The 20040-nt window shown below is 50.7% G+C and overlaps 1 protein-coding gene across 3 annotated transcripts in view; it reads right to left on the minus strand.

Moving 5' to 3' along the window:
* SLC6A17 (solute carrier family 6 member 17) overlaps nucleotides 1-16101 on the minus strand; it is a 56726-nt gene extending 40625 nt beyond the window's left edge. Inside the window, exon 1 of one of the 3 annotated variants that reach the window (XM_061410883.1) lies at nucleotides 15669-16101. The gene's annotated coding sequence lies outside the window, so the exon portion shown is untranslated. Of the gene's footprint in view, nucleotides 1-14013; nucleotides 14100-15380; nucleotides 15515-15668 lie in introns of those variants that run through there. The other 2 variants (XM_061410884.1, XM_061410885.1) reach the window with 2 other exon arrangements.
* Nucleotides 16102-20040: the final 3939 nt, after the last annotated feature.

Here is a 20040-nt window from a genome sequence, read left to right on the forward strand (position 1 = left end):
CAAATGCAGCTGGGGGCCAGTGGCATCAACATGCTTGTCAGTAACACAGACTCTCAGTCCCACCCCAGACTTACTGAATAATGTATTTCTACAGAAACTCCAAGTGATTCAGAGGGACATTCATGTTTGCAAAAAAGAAAAAAAAAAAGGCTAACGGTCTTACATAGGGCCCCTGGACACCAGCATTCCCCAGGCAAGAGTACTGACCAGGCTCAGCTAAAGATTCTGGCAGCAGAGACCTAGAGATGCTTGCTCAGTGCCAACAAATCCTGGGTCATCGCTCAGCAGTGACATTATCTGAAGGCCACCGCAGCCAAGAGCCAGTTCTCCATCCTTCTGTGACAGTTTTACAGCAGATAATGTCTGCACAGCGCGGGCGGGGGAGGCACAACTCTCCCCTGCTTCTGTCATTCCCCATCCTTCTTTCCTGCTTTCCCTTAAACAAATAGAGCACCAAGGAAACTAGTCCTTTGAAGGATCCCAACACTCTACTTGTATCAAAGCACCTCCTCGTTAAGGGAAGGTTGGAGGATTTAAAATTAAACCACGTACACCCCGGCCGGCAGTTGCCTTGCATCTTTCTAGGGATGTAAATCGTCGTCTTCTGTCATTACTCCACTAAGCGAAGGAGCTGCCTCTGTTCCCCTTGCACGTGCCATCTTAACACTCGGGCAAGAGCTCTGTGTAGCAGAAGTGCACACACCTGCCCTGCTGCTGGCCTTGACCCAGACCTCCTGGCTGGCTCCACCCAACACCTGACCTTTGAGGAGACCTGGCCAGCCAGATCCTATTATACATGTAACGAAGCTAAGAGACCTGGCAGATGGGGACAACTGTCCTCCCTGGTCTGCAGGTTAGCCAGCCCTCCCCAGGCCAGGTTTTGGATCACACAAGCAAGTGACGCTTTCTTGTCCTCTTCATCTAAGGGGGGCAATGATTCTTTAGTGACTGTCCCCTTCTACTCTAGGCACAGTCAGGGTTTGGGACAGAGCCAGACTGCCTGAAAGACCTCAGAATTCCCTATAAGCGACGCAGCTCTCGGTTGGGACTCTGCTTCACAGTGGGTCAGCTGAACTCTCCATCATGGCCCGGAGGGTGCCCCAAGGTGGGATTGTATGTCTGTGGACCCTCAAGCCCTCAGCCTCCCCTCAAGCTGCTATGGTGCCTGAGCTGCAGAAGCAGATGGTGCCCCTAGGAGTTGTGCCAGGGGGAGGCCTGTGTTCTTGCCTAGGCTGCCAAGATGAACCCCTCCTGCTCCCCAGTCATCAGATCGTGGTCCCCAGGCCCTCAAGTGGAGAACAAAACCTAAGGCACACGTGACAGTGGCTTGTCCAGCTAGTCTGCCATCCCTCAGCCACGTTAGGAGTTTTATAAAAAGCTAGAGCTGGGGAGGAGGGTCAGGTAGGTCCCTCCTATGAGCACAGTCACCAGGGCACCTGAACTCAGAGCCTCCCTGCAGGTAGCCAGCCCGCAGCAGGATTAGATCAGAACAACCTGAAATGCATTCGATATGATGTACTGTTCATCTTGTCACAACTGGAGAAAACAGGGATTCCTGCAAGTCAGCAGAATTTACCTTGAGGCTGGCCAATTCAACAACACACTTTCCCATAAATAGATTAGTGAGTGGCAGCTCTGGTCACCAGCACGAGAAGGGGGGTGGGGAACAAAGCACCATTGTAAACTGAGAGGGCTCAAGGACAAAACCGGCACATTCTAATATACCCAGAGAAGGGTACCCTCAACAGCATCACGGAAACCACAGGCATCAGCTCAATATGAGCTTCTTCCTTCTTCCCAAGACATCAGTGATGCACCACAGGATGGGGCCTGGGGTCCTCTGGGCCATCAGCAAAGTGCTGCTGCAAACTTGCAAGCTGAAACACTGGGCCAGGCTGCCATCAAGACTGGAACCTTCTGCATCCATGAGTGTGCTCATATTACAGGAGTCCAATGTTCGGAATACTAAAGTCTGACGGATCCTAGGAACATTCTCATTTTATATATGAGGAAACTGAGGCCAAGAGAGAGGGAAATAATTGCCCAAAGCCACTGGGTCAGACCCAGCAGGGGGTGGAACACAGGAAGAAGACAGTATCTTCTTTGAGGGCTTTGAAGTCAGAAAGGCCTGGATTTGAGAGCCCATTTCATTCATTCATTCACTCACTCACTCATTTCACTGAGTTTACAAATATTTACTAAGTGCCTTCTTCTGGTGGCTTAAACAGCGAAGAATCTACCTGCAATGCGGGAGACCTGAGTTCGATCCCTGGGTTGGAAAGACCCCCTGAAGAAGGGAATGGCTACCCACTCCAGTATCCTTGCCTGGAAAATTCCATGGACAGGGGAGTCTGGCAGGCTACAGTCTATGGGGTCGCAAAGAGTTGGACATGACCGATCAACTAACACTTTGACTTTCTCTGTAGCAGGCTCTAAGTGTGAGGGATACGGCAGCAAACAAAAGAATCCAGAGCTTCCCCTTGTGGAAGTTCTATTTCTGGCAGACAGGCCAGACACTCAAAGAAATAAACATACAAAATAACCAGTGGTGATTTTTACTATAATGACAAATATCATGGGATGGAGAGTGAGGTCGCTGGCAAGCCGGAGGGCTGCAATGTTAGGATCTGGAGAGGCATCCCTGAGGAGGCGACACTGGGGCAGAGGCACTCAGGAAATGTATGTCAAGTGCCTGAGTGAGCGAATGAAGTGCCTGTGTGACTTCAAAGCCCCTGCCCTCCAGCCCACACCTCCCCCACCTCTCACTTTCACCCCTCCACGACCCCGCTCCGCCAACTGTAAAGACACTGGCTGGTGCCCTGAGAGAGGTGGGCAGCCACCTCACTTGAATTATGCGAGTGTCGGGCCCTTGCTGGGTGAAAAGCTTCTATCTGATGACAGCTCCTGCCTCCCAGGGAGGGCTGTGTGAGGATTCCACGAGCAGATGTACGCAGAGTGCCTGGCACAGGGCTTGGCACTAGGAAGGACCCCAAGGGTGGAGGCCGCAATCTGGAATTCTGGTCTTGTTTGTCTTTATTCATTTAAAAATATGTAAGTCCCCCTATTTATATTTCATTACATAAATGCCCTGTTTATCCTCAGGAAAAGCCAAAATGAGTTTGCGGGTGGAGTGGGGTAGAGAGCGGAGAGCGTTGTGAGGCACCACCAGCGCAGAGAGCACCCTGAAGCTGGTGGACCCTGCGAGGTCCAGGCCCACCCACCTGGCCCCGGGGTCAAAGGGAAGCAGGTAAGGGCCATACGGGGCCAGGCCCCAGGCCTGAAGATCAGCAATGTTATTACTGATTAAAAAAAAAAAAAAAAAAGCATGGCCTCAAAGTAAAGCCTGGCAATATTATGAATAGAACTATAGCTCATATTTGGAATAGTTTGAAATCATTTAAAAACATGCTTTACACAGTCCATGGGCCCAGTATGAGGTGGTGATTCTGCTCCAAAGCCAAACTGCCTGGGTTCGAATCTCAGCTTCCCTCTTCACCAGCCACCAGCCTGGCCGGGTTCTTCCCCTCCCTGAGCTGATTCCCTCAGTGCCAGTGAACAGAGCATGGCCACCCGGTAATGTCAAGGGGAGGACAGGTCTCAGGAGCGGGCCCAGCCCCCAGCAAGTGCTCACAGATGTCACCTCTTCTTATCATCTCACTGGATTCACAGCCTGGCCCGAGAAGTGCAGTGAACAGCTGTGCCCCTAGGTGGGACAGGGCATGGCCACCATCACACAGCTGTCAGCACCCACGTCTCCTCACTCCTGGGCTCTCTCCACGTCTAAAGGGGAGGCAGCAGCAGTGACTTCAAAGAACCTGCCCTCCAGTTCCCTGAAGCCTGGAGACCCCGTGCTGGAAAAGGTGAGCTTTCAGCCCAGGGCCCGGGAATCCAACGTGTACCCAGCGACTTTGAAGCTCGGCCGGGAACAAGCACCAGAATCAGAGAAGGTCCAGGCAGGTAGATTCCTCTCTGCCCTGCCTTTGCTGCCGTGGAGCCAGAGGTGATCCAGCCAAAGGGAGGCCCATTTGGTGCTGGCCTTGCTTGACCAACCACCAGACAACTATGCAAAGTGGCACCATCAACCTGACCTCTCTGGACCTTGCTTTCCCTGTGTGTGCAACGGGCAGGTCTGGATGATCTCTGAGGCCCTTTCAGCTCTGCATATATCCAGGGAGTGCTCCTCCCGCACATGCCTGTGAGCAAGGTGTGACCTGCCCCAGGCACCACACACTGCAAGTCCTTGGGCTTGTCTGTCAGGCCACCCTCTTCTGGATGCGAGCTCACTGGGGCGCTGTGGTGATGCTTTGACCACCAGCCCTCTGTTCTCAGATTACTGCCCCCGCAGTAAATAAGGTGGGTTGTAAAGGTGCTTTCCCAAGAGGCACATCAGAGGATGCAGTGCCATGGTACACTCCAGAAGGATGCCTCAACTACTTAAAACACAATGCAGAGAGGCTCGAATGCCGAGAAAGCCCTCGGTTGCCAGATCTGTCACTTAGCAACAGATGCAGCTTACAGCTCAGAATAGCACATGTGAGAGAAGCAGGATGGGCGAGTGAACTGTGAATCTTCTTAAAAAGAGAAAAAAATAGTGTGACTAGGAGGCAGACAGGTAAAAATATCTCGGGGCCAGAGGGATGATGGCTCCACAACAACCTTTCAAGCACAGCACTCACTCAGTAATTACCCCCGGGGTGGGGGGCAGGGGGTGACTGCTCACCCTGCAACCAAGGCCAAGCCAGGGGCTTCTCCACCCCACAGGAGCCAGGGAAGGGGGACCCTCTGAGCACCTGCCTCCTGAGGTCAGTAAGGTGGTATCTGGTAACTTAAAGGACCAACTCAAAGGAGTCAGTTTCCACGTGAGCCTCCCAGATGAACTGAGTGGACAAGCTGCTATCTTGGGGAAAGAGGAGCCAAGGGGACCACAGACCCCAAGGACTGACTTCACTGAAGCCCTGGGGTGCTCACTGTTGCTGCCTTGGGTGGGTGGGTACTCTGGAGAGAGTGTTACAAGTCTGTAAATGCAAACCTCTATCACAGGGCTTCCCGGTGGCTCAGCGGTAAAGAATCCACCTGCAACACAGGAGACCCGGGTTAGATCCCTGGGTCGGGAAGATCCCCTGTAGAAGGAAATGTATTCCACTCCAGTATTCTTGCCTGAAAAGTCCCATGGACAGAGAAGCCTGGCGGACTGCAGTCCATGGGATCACAAAGAGTTGGACATGACTTGGCTACTAAACCACCACCACAGCACAGGGAAGCCGTGGGACCCCAGAAGAGAAGAGCAGTGGAGAACGCCCAGCTCCCTGGGCCATACAGCCAAGTCCAACTCAGGACTAAGCAGTGGTGAGAAGAAAGTGAGGTCAGGTCCCTTCCTCTCAGGGAACTTAACCACTTCCTGATTTCCAGGTGACAAGCCGTGGTGGCCCACACACTTTTTCTAATTACCTCAGAGCCTCTGGGCTTCCACTGAGCCCAATACAGATCAGACTGTTAACAGACCCAAGTTGTCCTCTGAATTATTTTTAACTATCTTATTGGAATCTCTGGCAGTCAGCTGATACAAACTGCTCCTGGCAGGCCCTGGCCTGGGGTGGCCGCTCATCTTGGGTTTTCTCACCCAGGAGGCACAGCCAGACGCCAGCACATTCCTGGCCTCTCCCTCCTCCACCCTCCATCCCCACATCGCAAAGTCCCGCCAGTGGGTTCAGATCTGTCCTCCCCCAGCCTCATGCTCTCCGTGGAAGGCCAGCACCAGGTGCCCAGCTCACAGCTCCTCCAGGCCTTTGGAGGAGATACCATGTCTCCCCACGCCCACTGCCATCGCATCGCCGTGGCAGCTCCTCCTGCAGGCCCCCTTCCACCTCCCTGGCCCTGGCTCCCTCCTCCTCCCCGGCCCACCTACCACTCTTTGTCCTCTGCCTCCTCAATCTTCTAGTCTTTGAACGTCCAGCTCAAGGCCCAGCCAATGACGTGATGCCTTCTACAACTGTCCAGTGAGAAAGAACATCCCTTTCTCTCCCTTCCTCAGCACACTTCTTGTAAGACTATTTGCTACTTTTACCATCTGGCTTTCTAGTATAGCTAGTTATTTAAGGACTGATTCCTTTTCGAACCACAAGGCTCCCTGAGGGCAGGACCCAAGATGGATCAGCTCTGTGCCCCTCCCCATTGCCCCACACCCAGCAGGGTCTGGCACACAGGACAGGACATGATATTCACAGATGCTCCGAGGTCTCTGCCTGCCCACCCTCCAAGAACAACCTGCTTCCCTGCTTCCTATGTTAAATCGGAACTTTGCCCTTCTCCTTTGAAACAAAGATGTGACGGAAAAAAGCTAACAGCTCTGAGCAGAGACGTGGTAAACCTACCAGAAGTCGTCTGCCCAGCCAGGGGCTGTAATCTGGCGCAGCCCTACAGCACATGTGGGGAGGACCCTAGGCCTTGGAAGACAGATTTCTAGCCCTGACTCATCTGGAAAATAGGGAACAGCTCTTACCTACCAACTGCATCTGGTTATCACATGGATAGAAGGAGAAAGAGAAAGAAAAGCTTCTTGAAACATCCAGTCAACAGAACGGCCACTTCTGACTCCATTTCACAGATCTTCCAGCTTTGTGCTGTGGTCCCCAGTCCTTATCCTAACTGACCGCATCTTTGCTTCCCCAAGGCCAAATTCTAGTGACCAACTATTACATGTGCTCAATAAATATGATATGAATGAAGTGAGTGAGTGAATCAAGGAATTGATGTATTTTGAACTCCTCAAATTTTCTAGAATCTGATGTTATTTCTCAGCTTCAAATTTTCCCATCTTCTGACTTGATACTCTGATCCCAGGAGCATGTGATGCCCCAAGCATCTGTTTGAAACTAACATAAACTAAGAAGTCTGGCCATTGCTCAAAGACATTTTGCCTTTCATATAGGAGCCATGATCTGTGCCTCCTTGTCTCCAGTTTGCAGGCAGGATTCATCCACACCACAGAGAAGTAATCACTGGATGGGCATGGTCTTGGCATGGAGCCTTCCAGAGGCTAACACACGGGCAAAGGAGCCAGTGGAATCTTCTACATCTCGTCTCACCTTCTTGTTGCATTTACTGAGCATGTTCTCTGCAGTTGATATTTTGTTTTCTTAGTCAAGGAGGAAGGAAAGCAGGAAAAGGGGCAGATGGTCCACGGGGGGAGGAACTGACACTGGAAAATATGGGAGAGGCCAGTGCCAACAAAAGCTTTTGGTTCAGTTCTACCAAGTCATGTGAGGGGGAATGCATGCCCAGTGAGTGTGAAAGCAAGAGCAGCACCAAGGCTGCCCCCACAGACACCTGAGCCTTGCACTAGAATTTAGGTGCTGAGGGCAAAGTGGACTGTGGTGATAACGGCAATTTCAACAGTAACACAGGGACTCCTCTGGTGATCCCAGTGGCTGAGACTCCATGCTCCCAATGCAGGGGGCCCAGGTTGGATCCCTGGTCAGGGAACTAGATCCCATATGCCACAGCTAATGACCCTGACTGCCACAGCTAAAACCCAGTGCAACCATATAAATAAATAAATAGTTTTTAAAAGACCAGCAGCACATAGGCTATCCTTCTTGAGGGCTGACTATCCATAGCAGCCATTGTATTGAACAGACATTATTTCCTTTAACCCCACCAAAAGCTGTATGAGGCTGGTGCCACTCTTATCCCCATTTTACAGATGAAGAAGTAGAGGCTCAGAGGGGATACATTACTTGTATTTCATTGAACTTAAGACTTTTTGGTGTTGGTACTTTCTTGAACTTACCAGAAAGGGTCCGTGGGAGGTTTTCACCCAACTAGGTCACTCCACTTGACCAACAGCCCATCTGAGACATTGTTGACTGCACATTCTGATTTTAAGATGTGACACTGTGCAAAATTACACATCTTGGGATTGATGAAATATAGCACACAGTCAAAAAGTGGAGGCCCGGAGTCCCAACAACCAACATAAGGTGACTGCAGAATCTCTCAGCCACCACACTGTCCCAGGAGGATCATGGGTTTGGAGTCAGGGAAACCTGGGCCTGAGTCCTGTAGCCACTTGCGAGTCATGAGTCTTTGGGAGGGTTTATACCTCTTTTGGTTTCAGCTTCTGGACCTGAAAAGATGGGGATGAGGCTCTGACCTCGTGGGATTGTCATGAGGATAAAATGAAATAGGGAGCACACCATAAACCCCATCAGCTGCCGCTCCACATGAGAACATGGGGGAGATGGGCTAAACTAGGAAGAGGCCCACTCACCCATGCGCCTGCAATGTCCAGGAACCAGCATGGAACAAGCATGAGGACGTGTGGGGCTAGTGGGGGATGCAGGTGTTTGGAGCTCCAGCGTATTTCCACTTCTCTCTTGAACTGAAGGAGAATGGAGCCCAGAGACTCTGATGAACTAGAGATACTAATGAAATATGGGATTTTAAAACTTCTCTATATTTTCCCTCTCTCTTTCCCTCTTTCCTGTCCTTTATTTCCTTCAACAGATATTTACTGAACAGTAACTGAGCATCAAGCCCTGTCCTAGTACAGCAGAGAACAAAGAAAACAATGTCCCTGCTCTGGAGGATTTAGAGGACAAATAAAAATCACATATAATAATAATTAATATCACATGAAAGTGGAAAGTGAAAGTCGCTCAGTCGTATCCAACTCTTTGCAACCCCATGGACTATACAGTCCATGGAATTCTCCAGGTCAGAATATTGGAGTGGGTTGCCATGTCCTCCTCCAGGGGATCTTCCCAACCCAGGGATTGAACCCAGGTTTCCCGCATTGCAGGTGGATTCTTTACCAGCCAAGCCAACAGGGAAGCCCAAGAATACTGGAGTGGGTAGTCTATCCCTTCTCCAGCAGATCTTCAACCCAGGAATCGAACCGGTGTCCCCTGCATTGCAGGTAGATTCTTTACCAGCTGAGTTACCAGGGAATATCGTATATATAGGCATAAACTATAACAATAGTGATATCAAATAAATATATACAGGGGATAGAGTGAGGTAGGGATGCTATAATGTATAGGGGGTATTGGAAAGCAACTCTGCTAAAGACCTGATAATGTGAGAGCGTAAGCCAGGATGTCCTGGGGAAGCAATCATGGCAGGGGGAGCAGAAAGTGCAAAGGTCCCAAGGCAGGAGCCACACAGGCCCTGTGCTTAGAGCATCCTAAGCCAGGGTAGAGTAGGATATGCTGAGACAGGAGAATAGCTGGCAGCCTGAGCAAGCAGGACCCATCAGCCGTGGAAAGGAGTTTGGGTCTTCCCTCGAACAGAAAACTGTTTTTAAAGGGATGGATAGAGTACAAGTTAAAAAGCACATGGATTAGGAGTTTGGGATTAGCAGATGCAAACTATTACGTATAGGATGCATAAATGACAAGGTTCTACTGTACAGCACAGGGAACTATACTCAGTAACCTGTGATAAACCGTAATGGAAAAGAATATGAAAAAGTATGTATACATATGTATAATTGAATCACATTGCTATACAGCAGAAATTAACACAGCCTTGTACGTCAACTAAATAAATTTTAAAAAGAAAAAGCAGGTAGGTTAGAGATGGTGGTGACCTGGGCCAGGCTGTTGGATAAGGTTGAGGTTTTAAAGAGAGGAAAACAGAGGACCCAGGGTACTGAAACGTACACAGGCCCCGAACAGAAGACCCAAGAGACTGTCCTGATGTAGGAAAAAAATAATTATTTTTAAGTCAGTTGTGAAAAGAAAAAATTCCAGGAGTGACAAGCAAAAGCCTGATTCCCTGCTTTTCTTATTTGTGGGAGGCCCACAGTGGCAACAGATGGGTCCTTACAACCTCTGCCTTAATCCTCTGACCTGGATTTTCTTACAGCCACTATTTCCTCTTGTTCCAGAGAGAGACAGAAGGAATCACGGGTGTCCAATTACCTAAATTACCCACCAGACTGCTGAAGAGCACTTGAAAGAATAGTGATCAGAAACTCTTAATTACTGTCCCAACATGATGCCTCTTTCCTGAGGACCAGAAACATTCGTGTCTCTTTCCCCAGCAGCCTTCAGCAAGGCTTTGTGGAGGGGTGGGCTGAAAGGCACCCCCATCAGGAGCAAGTCGCCAGCCACCTGAGATCACAGTGGAGGAAGCATACATTTGAAGACCTACTGTCCTTCCGTATGTTATTTATCCCCAACTTGGGGTAAGATGGAATGCTCATTTTACAGATGAAGAAGCCTAAGCTGAGGGAAGATAACTACCATACACTAGACTACTACCGTGCACTAGATTACCCAGCCATGAAACGGAGAGACAGAATCCAAGCTGTGGTCCACCTCACTCAGTAGTCCGTACTCTTCCATACTTTGGTGCTTTCCAATCTTCCACACATGATGACGCACAGAGAGGAGAATACTGCCATGGCACACTGGGTAAATGCAGCAGGCTTCTCCATCCTAGGCCATTCAAGGCTATTCCAGGGGATGAAGGTGTCATTATCTCTGGGCCACCCATCTGGGGCCCTGGTTAGGAACTTCTCCAATGCACTGTGCCACACTGCAACGCGACACGTGTGAATCTCATTCAGCAAGTCAACAATGGAACAAGTCCATCTACCATCATTCCGCCCGGAGTTCAGGAGCTTTCTCACTTGGCCAGATCCATTCCCAAAGCTAAAAGCATAATGCAAATTGGGGGACTGGTCAAGGAGATTCCTTCCAGTGGTTCTAAAGGAGTCCCCAAACTACTAGCAGGCATGTTGTCTCAGAGGTGTGCCAGGACCGTGGACAGCACCCATCGGGCCATTCTGAAAGCCAGCGCTCGCTGCCCATTACAGGAGCATGCTCTCCTCCCTGTAGACCCCCAGCAAGAGGAGATCCATGTCCTCCCTGAGCACTCACCTGGTAGCACCTGCTGGAGCCATCCCATCAGATGACTGTTCACATCCCCTGAATGGCAGCTTTATCAAAGAGCACTGCTGGCCTGGAGTTGGATTTAAAACAGGAGCCCAGAAGTCTTATAATTAAAGAGAAAATGCAGCCAGCAGGAATCTGGGGTGTGGACCAATAGATTCTATTTGCAAGTGAAATAATAGGTGGCAAATTAGTGGTTCACAGAATCCAACAGAAGTTCCAATTAAACCCATAATTAGAAATGATGGAATACAGCAAAAGGAAACTTATCTTCAAATGAACTGTGAGTAGGCTGTGGAAGACAGAGTGGCAACTCACTGGGTCAGATGCAGTAGATTCGATGACTTCCAGGCCTGGAAGCTGGGGTGTTACTTCCTCTGGCCCCACGCTTGCCCCATCCTCACTCCACAAGTGGCCTCAGAGCAAAAGCATTTTCAGTCTCAGCTCCCAAGTTGGGGACTCAGGCTGCCCAAGCCTCATCTGACACAGAATTGTTCTCTAACAAAACATACCTGGTTTTAAACATGAGAATAATTTGGCACAGTAATGCATCTTACAGCTGAGCTCACGTTTTCACATGTGAGTTTTCTGTGCACAGTGAATATCTAACTATATTTTTAATAACTGAATTTATCCAGAGATGGACCATATCTTAATTTTTAAAATTACTCATGGGGGATGGGGGATGGGAGAGAGAATTACCCAAAGACTGTATCTCCTCAAAATGGCTGTCTATGGAGCAAGGGCTTCCGAGAAGACCTCTTTGTCCCCTGGGGGTGCTTATCTTTCAACAATCCACTCTCACTTTCAGAAACTTCCCCACCGTGAACAAAGCGGGCTCAAAGATGCGAGGCAGGCTAGGAGAATAGGGACCTATTCTTCCAGGTGATTTCTCAGAGAGAGAAGAGATGGAGAAGCAGAAGGAATCAGAGACCAAGTTTCCCAGAATAGTCAAGGACGCACGTGGTGGAGCCCCAAGGGTGAGGAGCACAGGCTCCATGGGGCGGGACCAGGAAGCAAGCAGCATCCCCCTGGGCAGCCCTTGCCGCCACTGCTGCCAATGACCTTGGAGGGTTAGCAGTTTAGCTCTGGGGTCTGGGACCTCACCAGAAACTGCTGCAGGTCCCTGGCACACACTCTCCAGCAGAGAAACCTGACACATCATAGCCCACCAGTGACTGGCTGCCCTTGGTACTGCAGAAGCAAAAATCCTCAGGCATCCTCACATTTGCTCTGACTCTTCCTTCACTGCTCCTAGAAACAACCCCAGACTGGGACAGACTTTATAGGAATGAGGTTGGGGTGGTAGAGATCAGGAAGAGAAAGATGGACAGGACAGTAAAGCATCAAGATGGAGCCTGCGATGTTCTTTTGGATTCCAACCAACCTGGGACCACATACTGTATTCCCCCTTAGAAACTGGGGTATGCTCATTCTTTACCAGTTTCCCATTAGTGGAGGCTCATGTCCCTCTTCTCAGAGCAACAGCTTAAAGAAACAAACTCACAGGTTTAGACAACCTCGTTTGGGTAAATACCTATGTCGTCAGCAAAAATTTATTAAGAACTTATTATGGATTCACATCACATAGACATCAAGAACATGAAGTCTGGAATCTAACAGACCTGAGTGCAAATTCTCAGGTTGCCACCCACTACCGTGTGACCTTGAGCAAATTATTTAACCTCTCTGAATTCAAGTCCCACATTTGTAAACTGCTGAGAGCAATAATATGCCTTCTGGGACTGTAAAGAAGGTTAAATGAGATAGTATATGAATGAAGCATTTAGCACAGCGCAGAAGCCTCAATAAAAACTTAGATACTAGCATTGTATGCTAAGCACCCAGCACCCAGCCCTCCTAAAAGCAGGCCAAACAGGCATTTCCCCACAGATGACCATCCCACCTGCGATCACAGGGCATGTACTACTACAGAGCTAGCCGTTGTACTGTGCTTCTGACCTCTGGAAGTCAAAGGGGATACCAGACTAAGGAAGGCTGATGTAAGAGGAATCTATAATAACAGAATTTTCCCCCATCCTGGTGAAATTCCCCATCCAGAAATTTTGTTGTAAGGATTTCTTGCAGCCCAGCCTGAGAGTGAGCAATAACTCAGACCTGGTTTAGGAAAAAACCAAAATCCATCTTCCTTTTAAAATGTTCTGTTGCTTATCTTAGCAGCTTTGAAGGGATTAATGATGCATCGTCCTGCTGCAGCAAATCTGGACAGGAAGGAGCATGAGGAAAAGGAAGCTGCACAGACAGAAAGAACTTGCTTCTTAGGATTCCTCTCCTCTCTGTATTTATTATATCATCCTTGGAATTTGCTCCCAGATCCAACTGGGAGGGCAGTGATTCCAGGGTGCATGTACCACTCACTCTCATGAGCATGCACACACGTGTGCATGCACACACACACGCACACACACGCACACACGCACGCACACACACTCACTCACATACATACATTTCCAGTCGCAGACTAGAGTTCCCTGAGTCAGCATGGCTTCTTTCTTGATGTCCTGGGGGGGTCCCCTTATTTTCTTTGCTCTTGAGGTGCACATATCTTAGCTCGGCACCCAGAGGCCCCAGCACAGATCTGCCCACCCCCTACCCACCCCCCCACCCGACTCCACATCCCACAGCCCTGCTCTTACTCAGGCTTCTCCACTCAAGATCTCCCAGGGAACCCTTGAGGGTTGGAAATAGGTCAGTTTGAAGCTGCACTATAGGTCCTTCTCAACCACATGGAAAGCCCTGCCACTTTCATTTGTCTCCACACTCCCTCTCACACCAAGAAACAAGGACAAGAAGAGAAAGACTCACTTCTGATTAAGATCCATGAGGAAAGGGATGTGGAACTAACATTTAATGAGCATCTGCTAGGTGTCTAGCACTGGGCTTAAAAATAAGCCTGCAGAAAAGGTACTACTGGCATCCCTGCTCTACAGTGGAGGAGACTGAGCCTCGGGAGGTAAGGGACTTGCCCAAGGTCACCCCACACTGGCACATGGCAGAGCACTGGGCCCAGTTCTCACTGAAATCATAGGGCCTCCTCCCCCGACACCCCAACCCTCTCCTCCAATCTCCCCTCTCCCAACCCAGTCCTGCTCACCTTTCCCATGGGCTCACAGCTCCAGGACACTTGCCCAGTAGCCAGATCTCTGCTTAGCTCACTCTGGAGACTTGCTCACCTTTGGTCAATGATGTCAAAACACTGGAAGCTCAGGTCCTTGTCACTCACAAGTCCCAGTAAAGAGCTTCCATTCAACTCACAAATAGCTGACACACAACTCTGCATGTGACTCAGGCCAAACACACTCCAATCAGGCTGGTGGGCACAATCTGCCTTCTGCACTGAGTCACCCTCCAGGCTGAGCTGCAAGGATTTGCTGAAATTCACCACCTACTTAGCCACAGCTGCTCCATTAGAGAAAAAGCCAGCAGAGGAGCTGAGCCTCTGATGGTCCCCATGGATGGGCCACGGCCAAGGACAAGTAGGTATGACCTCAAAGCTCTTCCTGCCCAGGTCCACCTCAGCCGATCATGCGATAATGCAAGCACAGCATGAGACACAAGAAGCCCTCTGTTAACCTCCACTCACTCTGACCTTGTTCTTCAGACATCAGTCCAATACAGCGTAACTAAAGTTTTGGTTGAATTGCGGCAGGGGAAGCATTTCAGGATTTTTTAGTTCCTGAAAGTTCCCATTAACAGGGGCAGTGCACTCAAAACAAGCTTCCTTCTCTACACCCCTGACCTATCTCCCCAACCCAAACCCAGCTGCCTCGTGTTCACAGTTGAATTGCCCCAAAGGTAGCTCCGGCTAGAAATTTCTTCATCTAAACGGTCCGATAAAAATTTTCTCAAAGAACGAAAGAGGAAAGGGAAAAAAAATTTTTTTTAACTCTCCTTGACAGCGACTGGATTCCGTAAGGTGAATGGCCTCGGGATTTCTGAACACTTGCAGCCCTGACGGGGCTGTTTGAGCCTTAAAAGGAAAGAGCAGGAGGCCGCGCCCCTGAGGGAGCGATCCTCCCTGGAGCACTACAAGCATCGCGCATCGCTGGAGAGCACGGTGTGCACAGGCATAAACGTGACAGTGGCCTCGCTCCCGAGGCGGCGCCCCCTCCAGACTTGCACCTCGCGCACCTACGTCCGCATTTCCGCCATTCCGTTCCCAGACGCGCTTCCCTGGAGGGAGCACGGGCTCTCCGCTATCTGGCTTCGAGTTCAGCCAGGACTAGCCCCAAGACTGGGAATTAAATATTTATCTCAGGCGCGAGCGCTCTGCTTCTCTTGCCAATGTTACTGTCAAGGTCATGGGCCTGAAGCCGAGTGGCTGGGGCTGGGGTCCCCAGCCGCGCAGGAGACTCCCGGGGAGAACTGCACCCTAAGGCGCGCAGCTCTAGGCAGCGGTTCTTGCCGGGCCTCCTCCCCGGTCCTCCGCGTGCGCTTGCCTCTGCAGCTCTGCCTGATTACCTCTGGAGTTCTTCGGCCCTCCTGAGCCCGGGAAGGTGAAGCCGGGTGTCCAACCCGTGAGCTGGGCGCAGAGCACCCGCGAAGCGCCGGAGGAGCGCGGGCCCCAAGGTTCCGTCGCCAGGCAACGGCGGATCAAGTGGCTGGGGCCCTTGCACAGCCAGGCGGATACCCGGGCAGCGCCGCCTCGCACCTCAGTCCTTAGGCCTCCCGGGCTGGGGTGGGGCCGGAACAGCTGAAGTTGCGGCGGCTGGTCCCATAAAGCCAGGCGGGGCGCGGCCGGCGACTCACCTGTCCCGCGTGGGTCGTAGCGCGGTCTCGGCTCCTGCACTCGGACCGAGCAGCTTCGGTCCCCGACGGGTGGCGGCCTCACAGCCCCTCCCACGAGCAGTCCGAGTGTGGCGGCGACGGGCCCCAGCCGGGGCTGGGAGGAGACCCGGAGCCGCGCACGGGCGCACGCGACTCTGATCGCTCTGCTCCCTCCCTCGCCGCTGGTCCCGCCCGGTCTCCCGCCCGCGGCGTGCTCGGGCCTCGGGGGAGCGGTCCGGAAACCCAGGTACAGCTGCGGAGGGACCGCGTGAGGCTGCAGGCGCCAGAGCCCAGTGCCACCCTCCCTGCACTCGGGCCGCGCCGGCTCTGCGGAGCGGAACGGAGCGGGGCGGAGCGCAGCGCTGCGCGCACTGTTCCCTCGCTTTGCGAAAGGCCACCCTGACGGCGGGGCGCCGTGACGCAGGCTTGACTCACGCGCGGCCCCGCGTCAGTGCGAGGTTCTGGGGCCTCTGATGGCAGACATAGGCGGAGTGGGCCAGGAGAGGGAGGGGTCTGCCTGGGAGCCGCCTCTTGAAGCCCCCGGCCAAGGAACTCAGACCCTGGAGAAGCAGTACCAGATTCTGCCCTAAAAAGGAATGGGACCCCCATGGCCACGGCCCTCCTGAGCCTGGGCCTCACTTCCTTCATCTTTCCATGCCCATCTCTTTCGGCTGTCTGGTATGAACTCAGCACCAACCAAACCTGGTTATTCCCCTGCCCTGGCCACTTCCACCTCCATGCTTTTGTTCACTCTCTTCTCCTCAATTCCCCACTCCACTGTCCTTCCACCTTACCACTCCTCAAGATCCTTCCGTGTGTGGTTCAACTCCTCAAGACATTACTCATCTCCTGAGCTCCTATGTATGGCGGAGGCTGCAGAAGGTGCGAAGATCACTGCTCTGGGAGATGAGGGCGTGGAACCTCTGGGAGAGGCAGAGTAGGGTTTACCTAGGAACCCGTAATTCAAGACAGAAGGATGGGAGAACCCTACAAGAGTAGTAAAGTGAGGACTTATGGAGGAGATGAGACAGGATCCTGAACACAAGCAGTGACAGGGTTTCAGTGGAAAGGGGTAAGGATGAGCCTTGTGGAGGGGACAGCATGATAAGGGCAAAGATGCAAGGGAGTGGAGAAGGTGTGCAGTTGGGACGACTGCCTGATATGGAGCAGGGGTGGGCTGAGAGCAGGTGCAGTTAGGGAGGTGGGAGCCATCCCTCGGGGACTTGGAAGGCTGTGTGGGCAGCCTGGATGAATTAACTCAGCTCTAGAGGACACTAAGGGGACGTTGGCACTAGAGGCAGGTGTCTGGGAGTGATGGGAGGTGCAGGCTGTATCAGTTGTTCTACTGAAAGGCAGAAGGACCATTGTCATGAATTCTGAAGGTTCTGAGATTTTACCCTTGCATCTAATGTGAAGACTCCCCAGTCTTTTACAATCGGCTGTGAATCTGCCAACTTTGCCCCCAAGGGAGACCTTATATTTATTATACTGGAGGACAAACAAAACTGCCCTCCACTGGGGGAGACACTATCTCTACCTTTCAAGGCTGTTTGCTGTGTGAACCTCCTCAAAAAAGATGATCTGGAACAAAAAGCCATCAGTGCCTCTACCCCTGAGACCTGTGGAAACTTGAGTCCCCCATAAATTATCTTCTGATAGACATTTATCTCTTCACTCAACCACTAATTAGTGTTAGCCTGCTGTTTGCCTGACTCCATTCTAGGCCCTGAGGATAAGACAGAGAACAAGACAGATAATGATCCCTGCCCTTCTGGAGCTTCCACTCTGGTGGATACAGCCAGCCGTGCATAGAGGGTGGAGGGGCATGGCAGGCAGTAGCAAGTGATACAGGAGGCTTGACACACGGCCCCGCGTCAATGCGTGGTTCTGGGGCCTCTGATGGCAGACGTAGGCAGAGTGGACCAGGAGAGGGAGGGGTCTGCCTGGGAGCAGCCTCCTGAAGCCCCTGGCCAAGGAACCCAGACCCTGGAGAAGGTAAACCTGTGATGACTGACCTGGTGTGGGAGAGGGAAGGAAAGAGTCTGAGAGGGGTGGTTGTAAGGCAGAGAACTTGAAGGTGGTATGGTGAGGGGTAAGGATAAGGAATTTGGAGTCATACAAACCGACATTTTCATCATGACTGCCATTTACGAGAAACCTTGAAGAAGTTACATAACCTTTCTGAGCCTCAGTTTCCCCATCTGTAAAATGAATAACACATACCCCATAAAGTTGTTATGGTGATCAGAGAAGATTATTCTTTTAAAATATCTGGTATCACATGTGCTTAATAAATTACAGTTATTAGTGGTATGAGCGACTTCACTTTCACTTTTCACTTTCATGCATTGGAGAAGGAAATGGCATCCCACTCCAGTGTTCTTGCCTGGAGAATCCCAGGGACGGGGGAGCCTCGTGGGCTGCCATCCATTGGGTCACACAGGATCGGACACGAATGAAGCGACTTAGCAGCTTAGCAGTGGTATTATTGAGTGATTGTATTGTTACTAACCACAATAAAGAATCTAGAAACAGGAGCAGACTGGAGGAGCATTGGGGAAGAAAGTCATGAGATAACAGATTTAAGCCATACTGGGAATGAAGCAGATTTCCCAGGTGACACTAGTGGTAAAGAACCTGCTTGCCAGTGCAAGCTGATGTAAGAGACACGGTTTCATTGTTGGGGATCTTTGAGACCTGCCCCTGCTTTCTCATTCCCTCACAAAATCTCTCCCTAAATCCTGGAGATTTTTTTCTCCTAAATACCTCTAGGATCTGACCAGTTCTCTTTAATTCTGCTGCTACAACCCTAGGCCAGGCAATAATCACTGGCCACATGAACTCTCACTCTCACCTGACTCTGACTTTAGTCCCATCCCTTTTTCTCCACGCAGCAGCAAGCATGATCTTTTAGAAGCACAGATATGCTCACCCTCATCTCCAGCCTGCAGACTCTTGCCCACATCTTTAACAGGTCCTTCAAGGCCCCTCATCATCTCCAGCCTTATTTCACACCCTTCTCCCCACGGCCTTCTCTGCAGCCCACTATCTACACAACCTTCTCAGCTCTCCTGCTCACCCACTCTTTCCTGACTCAGCCTCCAGGCCTTATGCCCTCTCTGCCCAAAGCCACTAAGTCTCCTCCTGTTCCCCCGTTCCCCACCTACTCCCCCACAGAGTTCACTTAAACCCTACTTCCTCACGAGCCTCTCCTGACCTAGAGAAGAGTCCAGTGCATCTCCCAGGTGGACACAGCTTCTTCTTCGTGGGCTTGTGACTCATCATGCTTGTGACTGAGGACCTGCTGGTGTGACTGGGGCTGAGGCACAATCTCCGTGGCTGGGGTGTAAGCTGCACGCAGCAGAGATCACCTTCAACACAGAGTAGACGCTCCATAAAGATTTGCTGAAAAGGTAAGGTGTGGTTTGAAATATGAGCATAAAGTCCAGGAAAGAGGGTAGAGATGCAACTGGGGAGTCATAAGCATAAAAGGGGTCATTAAGTGGAGGAAAAGTTGGCAGAGGAAGTACATAAAAGGCAGTCAATCAGACAGAATTTGAGGGGTGCAGGGCATTGCTTACTTCTAAGGGGTAGGAGGAGCAAGAGGGTCAAGAAAGAAGACAGAAGTCACGAGGTGAGAGGACAATGTCTATCACAGGAGAACGAAATCTGAGCTGAAAAAATTAGCCCCTGCAGTAGAGGTGCCAATGTTTATAATTCACCCCATTTTGACTAACCTAGGAACCCTCTTCCAACAACACAAGAGAAGACTCTACACATGGACATCACCAGATGGTCAATACCAAAATCAGCTTGATTATATTCTTTGCAGCCAAAGATGGAGAAGCTCTCTACAGTCAGCAAAAACAAGACTGGGAGCTGACTGTGGCTCAGATCATAAACTCCTTTTTGCCAAATTCAGACTTAAATTGAAGAAAGTAGGGAAAACCACTAGACCATTCAAGTATGACCTAAATCAAATCCCTTACAATTATACAGTGGAAGTGACAGATAAATTCAAGGGATTAGATCTGACAGAGTGCCTGAAGAACTATGAACAGAGGTACATGAGATGGTACAGAAGGCAGTGATCAAGACCATCCCCAAGCAAAAGAAATGCAAAGAGGCAAAATGGTTGTCAGAGGAGGCCTTACAAATAGCTGATAAAGAAAAGATGCAAAAGGCAAAGGAGAAACACAATTGAACGCAGAGTTCCAAAGAATAGCAAGGAGAGATGAGAACGCCTTCCTCAGTGATTAATGCAAAGGAATAGAGGAAAACAATAGAATGGGAAAAACTAGAGATCTCTTTAAAAAAAGATACTAAGGGAACATTTTATGCAAAAATGGGCACA

The sequence above is a fragment of the Bos javanicus genome, chromosome 3, assembly GCF_032452875.1.
Source record: "Bos javanicus breed banteng chromosome 3, ARS-OSU_banteng_1.0, whole genome shotgun sequence".
NCBI classification, from domain to species: domain Eukaryota; kingdom Metazoa; phylum Chordata; class Mammalia; order Artiodactyla; family Bovidae; genus Bos; species Bos javanicus.